Raw genomic sequence first — 7,649 nt, forward strand, 5'->3', positions numbered from 1 at the left:
CTGCATCAGATCAATGGACAAAATGACTTCAGCCAGTTTAGATAACACATCTAAATAATCTTGAACAGCTGCACAGCAAATTTCTCGCATTTGTTAATTCATTTGCTTGTTAATTATTCATTTAAAAAGATAAAATTTCATTGTTTCCCCGATGGAGAAATTCAAGTATTACTGCAGCCGAGGGACACAATAAGTACAGACAGACAGAGACGCTTAAAGAGAATAAAAAATTAAATATATACAACAAGAGTAAAATAATCAACAGGTTATAGCAGGGCACAATCAGTACCCACAACTGTAACAGTGTACGCTGTTATATCATTATTAAGTAATTAAACTTATGTTGTTTAGACTGTTGTTTTATTAATGTTGATAATGTAAGATGAAATAGTATGACATTATAAACTAAGACATATTATGTCATGATATGTTTAACATGACAGGTCATGACATAAACATAGGATAACATAATATGGGATATAAAGTATAATATAAGATTAAATGTAGTGAGTATAACATAATAAACAGCACTTCAATAGAGCTCTGAGTAACATAAGTAAGACTATAAGTGCCTTAACATTGCATTAAGTATATGTCAGGATCTGTGGTGTCAGGCAGTTATAATATGCAAAATTTATGACCATGGTAAAAGCAAAGTTGTGTCTTTGTGAAACCGAATAATCACATTTGTGAACAATATGTCAGGAGTGAAATCGGGAGTGAAAATTATTTCTTAAGCAACACTATACCATTGCTTCCTATGTTTATATTTGTTTGGTATGTGCTTGTTTATATGGACTTAAAAGTGGATAGCAATCAGTAGCAAACATTTAGCAAACATCCTCTTGTTAGCACCTTTTTTTCTGTCTGCTCCACTTCTTCTCCCTCTTCCCCACATGGTCCTCTGTCCTCCTTCTGCTTTGTTTTACACTATGCGCTGGTCGTAGTTATGCTCAGGAAATCTCAATAACTTCCCCAGCCCAATAGCATTCATGGGAGCAGTGCAAATCTAAAGTCTTGAAAGATATACAAGTATAGTATAACCATTGAAACAAAGTACAATGAAACAAGCATTTGAATCTAAATGTAATATTTGCTAATCATTTCCCTGGAGAGAATGGAGAGGAAAGGTAGTGAGAGTCCTGTGGCACAAATGAGCATCTGAAGATCTCCAATTTGCACTTAGGTGTGATGATTGTCTGAACAAATTGACCATCTGCCACAGCTTATCATGGATGAGAGGGGTCATCTGAAATTTTGTTTATTGTCTTGTATTCATGTACAATTTGTCGGTTTTGTTTTTAATGAATGTTAAGGTGCTATATAAATAAAGTTATTATTATTATTATCTGGTACGGCCTGCGAAGTCTGCCGGCACCTCCAGTCTTGATGCCCCCATCCTAGTGCCCCACAACAAGGAACAGTTCAATGGCTATTATAGACTGGTCTGAGATCTGCAGGAGCCTGTTGTACATGTACTAGAGTATTTGAGTCTCCTCAAAAGAACAGTGTGCTCTGTGCCTACCTGAGGAGGGCATCAGCATTGTGTGTCCATTCCAAGTTTTTTGCCTGTATGAGTCTAACCTCCACAGTTCCTCTCGCTGAATGAAATCTGGGGCAGGGGTACTCCTCTTCCACTGGTACTCATGCATCCATTTATCGTCTACCATACTCATTAACTAACCATACACTTTACAATTAGTTTCAGTCCCAGAAGTTGGTCTGCAAAAGCTCATGAATTAACAAAACCACGCTGTTCTCCTGACCACATAGATGTACTCCACCCACTGTACTTTTAAATGTGAATTTACTGGTCACAGGGGGGAAAAACTTGGCTTTTAGAAACAATTGTATATGTCATCTATGGCTCTGGGGGAGCTTTGTCCATTCCGGGGGAAATTACCCAAATTCAATGACGATGTCAGTTTCATCAAAAGTCCAGTTGCTTTACGGGACTGCATTGTAGGATCCAGTGTTTTTGGAGTTTGACCCACACAGGGGCAGGGTCTATCAACCTGGGCTCCTTTAATCTTGATGATTCTCTTAAGAAAATCTGTCTCTTCAGCAACTTTATGGATGAACAATACTAAATAGCTTGAGTGTACTTTTAACGAAGTAACTGCTGTAAGCTGCCTTTATACAGTCATTAACACCTTAATCATACTTTGCTATGATGAGTGAACATTGTGGAGAAGATAAATAAAGAACACTTTGCATGTACATTCAGCATGAACATTCAGCACATAAGTTTAATATGAAAAAAGTCAACATTTTCCAGATATGTTTAATATGATGTAGGTGAAACTGAGACATTCACACACTCCTTCTCATACTCATCCTCTGTCTTGCATCAGTGGTAGCTCAGGACAAAATCCTCACTTCTGCAGGGCTCTAAATTAAATTGTCGAACTAAGCTTTGGGCTAACTGAGGGCTTAGGGCTTCTCTGAGCTAAGTTGATGAGGAATGTGAACAACACTCAAGGGTGTGAGGCTCTTGCAGCTGGTCTTGTTACTACCTGGCTTTACGCCTCCATTCTGCACTTTGCTTCATACCATATTTTTGATTTGTCATGTGTTACTGTCTTGGACTTAATTAACTGTATATTGCTAAGTAAGTTTCTGCTGAATGTTAAAATCCTGTATCTCCAAAGGAGGACAGATTTAAGTTATCAGGAAGGCTGAATGACATGGGGCTAAACTATCATACTGTTGGTCACTGATTGTATTTCCTTTTTTCATTTGTCTTCCCAACAATTTCTGTCTCTGGCAACTAAAGCATACACTAAGGTTCACATCTTTGTTAAATATTGAGAATAGCCAACACTGGCTACTTTCTGTTACCCTAATCCAAACTGCAGTCTTAACTTTTAACTTAAGTGTTTAAATAGACTAAGGTAACCAAACACTACAGGGTGCAAGACATTACGTCCAGTCTCCAGTGTCAAACTCTAGCATTTGTAAGAGGTGTATAAACTCTTTTAACTCTGCACTCTGTAGATACGTTTTTTTTCGTCGGACAGCAACGATATGCATGTTTTTGGAATTGTAGGAGGAAGCCAAAGTACCCAGAGAAAGCCCACGCAGGCACAGGGAGAACATGCAAACTCCACACAGAAGGGCCCAGACCGGGATCCAGCAAAAGAATTCCACCCTTTTACTGTGAGGCGACAGTGCTAACCACGTGTTGCCTGCTTCCAAATAGTTTTTTCTCAAATTGAAACTATAAACTGGCTTTTATATCTGTTTGTTCCACATCCAATGCAAAAACTAAGGACCTAATTTCACAGAAAAGGGAACCGTTACCTTCCAAATTTAGACTGAACCCCTCATGTTCATAAGTTTACACCTGCAGTCTTGTGATGAAACAGAACACTCACTAGCAGAGACTGTGCGAAAAATTAAGCTCACAGTAGCTAACAACATCTGGAACATTTTGGAAAGCTGAGATTTGGAGAGCCACACAAAGAGCTCTTACTAATTGTGTGTGTGTCCAATTCTGTTCTTTCAAAATGCACTAAAAACATTTTTTATTTCTGCCACAGACCAGGGAGGAAATGTTGTGGCCTTGTTGCGGTCAAACCAATAAGAGGACAGAGGCACTTCAAATCACACAACCACAGAAAGACCATCCATTTCATAGTATCTCAGTTTGAGCAATGGTTGTTCACTGGGTTTCCTCTGTGTTCTTCCAGTTCTTGCTCAGTACAGTATTCCTGTATCGACATTATTTCCCATTGTACATGCATACATACACTACACACACATCGCACATAATGAGGCATTCTACTGTGTTGCATTGATAAAAGTGATCCCATCAAGTCTCTAATGTGTGGGTTTGTAATGTGTGGGCTTGTGCACTTTAAACCCAGCCCCCTCCATTTTACTTGACCCTCCAACCCTCCTGAAACCCAACATCAAGCCCAACTAAACAGGGCCTATTCCCTGTGGTAGCCACTATGGAAAACTGTGCTTATGTTGCTGATGTAGCCCAACACAGCATAGAAAACACTCTCCTCCTCAACTGATATTACATAGAAACATCCCCAGGAAAGATGTAACACAACTCCATATGCCTTGCATACTAAAGCTGTGAAATAATACTCTTTACACTGCTATTGAATTATCACAAAGGAAACACTTATCCTAATAGAACAGTAAGCCTTAGTGTTAACAACAATCAGTGCACAGTACAACAGGAGCCATTAAATACTGGCTGTGTAATGTGATCCCCAAGGTCTTAGGTCTAGCTGTGACTTCAGATTCAGTTATGTGCTGATAGCTGCTAGATTGTAATGTTTTCCCATTTGATGCCTCCCAAGTGAAAACCTCTCTGGCATGCGCCCAACCAATAACCTCAAATGACAGGAGGCTGCTGAGCCTAGTGTGCAGTAAACAGTAGAGTTGACATCATGTGTTGGTCTGGAAGATAACAGTAGTACTCCAGTAAGCTGTTGTACTGTGAACCTCAGTCAGACACACCCTACAACAGATCACCTTCATTTATTAAGGTTTCATTTCATTTTCACAGACACCAATGTTTTTATTAACTGATTTTGCGAAGTTGTGAACATGGTACTAGCGTATAATTTGTCTTTGTAAATTGATATGATGAGCGTATGATGTATTGAGCTCAGGTGCATGTGTCCAACCAGATGTCTGATATGTGAATTCTAATTTTTTATTTAATTACTCATACATTTATAATATGCAGTTATAGTATCAGACCTATATAGTATAGTATCAGACCTCAGAAAGTCAAACACCCCCTTTCCTTGTGGTATGGTTAGTAGAGTTTACACATTTAACTGACGTCACTGTACAGGCAACCCCCTGGAGTCGACAGAAGCGCCGGCGCGCCCTTATCACATGACCAATTTAAGACGACGTAGCTGCAAGACGCAGCCTCGCTGAGTCTCAGTTTTAATTTGAGTCAAAAGTGGGCACTTCAAACTATATACAAGTTTTTAAATTTTGTTAATATGTCAAGTAAAACCCGAGTTATGATAAACAATATACGCGATGTTTTTTTTTTCCTGAACATTGCCGTCACGTTTGTTGCGCGTTTGGTGCGCGTTATATTCAAGAAGACGCAGTAAACAGCAGCGCACTGAGCGCACTTCATTCAGCGCACTTCAGCGCATTTTTCCCACTCGGATTTTATATTTTTTGTGTGATTTTAGGTCCAGTGTGTTAATACAGTATGTCAAAATGAAAAAAATAACAGTAAAGTCACACTTGTGAGGTTGTGCTGAAAAAAAATGATACCAAACATGGCAAGGTAAAAAATTTCTAAGCTGAAATATAAAGGTAGAATCAAAAATAGTAAAAAACTGACAATTATACATGACTCCAGAGGGTTAAGAAATGGAACACACTTCACACTTCCTGCAAATAAAACTGTGTGTACATTGTGAAATCATGTGTGCCTATCTGTCATTTTGCTTTACAGTGTGGTTCAGCCAAATCCTGTAGCATGTTGTCTTATTTACAGATTAGCAAGTGCTAACCTGCTGAAGGATTCATACAGGACTAAGAAAATTGTGCTACACCCCTGAGCACAAATATTGGATTCATTCTTTGCTCAAGATAACATTTCTCAGCAGTTACAGAACACTGAAAGTTTATCTGCTTTCAGCTGCTTCATTTGACAAAACACACAAATATAGTAACAGTGTCTTTGCATGGTGCACCAAAGTATATTTGACCCAAAGTCATACTAGTCCCGTAGAGGGCAGGTCATATCCATTGGTGTCAGTATCAACAGCATATTTTGGGATGTAGGTCATCCAAAGACAACTGCGGGGTTTTCAGTTGATGGAAGTTGTGACACACGCTGTTGTGGCGGAATGTGTAATGGCGACCTCTTGTGGGAAATTTCGGCAACTGCAACTCCAGAAACACTTTTTTTTTTTTTTTTGAAAGAACAAGGACTCTGCCAAGTGGATCAAGTCCCTTTATTTATTTATTTATTTCTTCCTTTCTCTACTACACACTCAGCTACATAAAAGACACATATGAGTACGTAAGTAAGTAAGGCATTCTATTTACCATTGATATTGAACGTTTGTATACTAATATTAACATTTAGAAAGCCACACAGCCCATTAAAACATATTTTGAAAATATTTTGATAAAAAGAGACCAGAAAAGGAATTCTTATAGTTGCTGAAGATCGGTCCTACCATAAATAATTTGGAATTTAATGGAGAAGGTTTTTCTACAACTCAAATGTACAGTTATGGGCATAAAATTTTCCCCAAATTTCTACAAGTATTTTCATGGCCAGATTAGAAACTTCACTTCTTTGTTCTTACTCAAATACACTTGTATGTTGTCACAAATATCTGGATAATATCTGGGATGCATGGCCTTGCTCCAAAAAAGACTGGACTAATTTTGAATCACTCTGCTCTATGACAAAACATCCATTAAACTACAATTTACCACTAGGTATGGATCTTTAGGACGCTGTCATTATGTGTATAATGGTGAAAAATGGTGTTGTAATATTATATTATAATAATATACTCAATGTGAAATACTAATTGTATTTTAAAAAGACAGAAATTTATGCTCTTCTGCACAAAATCAGACAACATTCTAAACACATATAAGCTGGATGGGTAAAGCTTCAATAGAAAAAATTTCACAGAACATGCAGTCAGAAGGAATATTTTAAACAAGCAACAAATACACTGTTTACAGCTTCGGTCACTAGAGGGCATTCTCACTCTGTCCTTGAAGATCTTTCTGACAGTCCCAAAAAACCAAACTCCAACTAGTATCAGTAGTGATAAAAATAATAGTGCTTCCTTTGTTAATACATATTATTAATCAGCTGTGAAGCTAGTCATATCATTTAAAACAATTTATAAGAGGAGCTGAAAATTTACAGGACCCCATAAAAATTATAATTCTATCATTATAATTATATTTTATATTTTTACTATTATAATTCTATCATTGTGGTTCACATAATGAACATTAACCTGCAAAATCACTGCTAATAGCCAAAATCTAACAACCGCTGATGCCAATGTCCAGCAGGTATGGGTAACTTCTGTGGTTGTGCAGTACAAAGACAGAAAGTTCATGTTCAAACTGATAAACTTTATTGTTTTCTTTCTTTGTTTGTTTGTTTTGTTTTTTTGTTTGCTTTTTTGTTTTTTTGTTGATGTTTTTATTTAAATACAGACAGTAATCGTTGACATTTTAAAGGCAAAACTCTGATACCTCATACCTCCAAAGAGGCGATGAGGAGTATGTGTGAAGATATTTCAGTCATCTCAGTCAGTATCAGACAAGCAGACCAGTGGAGTTCCCTCTTTTCTCTTATATCAGGTTCACTAAACTAATGTTAGGATTTGGAAGATTATTTTACATTTGCCATGACTTTTCTACAATCCACTCATATTAATTGGCTCTATCAAGTGATATTTTCTTTGGTTACTAGAAAAAATATTTGGTTACTGGAAAGAATAAGAATAATATCTGTTTTATTTGGCAGCATGATGGTATTTTCTCAATATTGTGCTCCTACTGCAAGTACTGCAAGTGTGCATTTAGGTACTGGCATTTTACTCTGTAACCTAACTCAAGTGAAATCACATGCTTTATTCATACAGGTTACACAGATCAAGTACACCACA

This window comes from Scatophagus argus, chromosome 9 (genome assembly GCF_020382885.2).
Source record: "Scatophagus argus isolate fScaArg1 chromosome 9, fScaArg1.pri, whole genome shotgun sequence".
NCBI classification, from domain to species: Eukaryota; Metazoa; Chordata; class Actinopteri; family Scatophagidae; genus Scatophagus; species Scatophagus argus.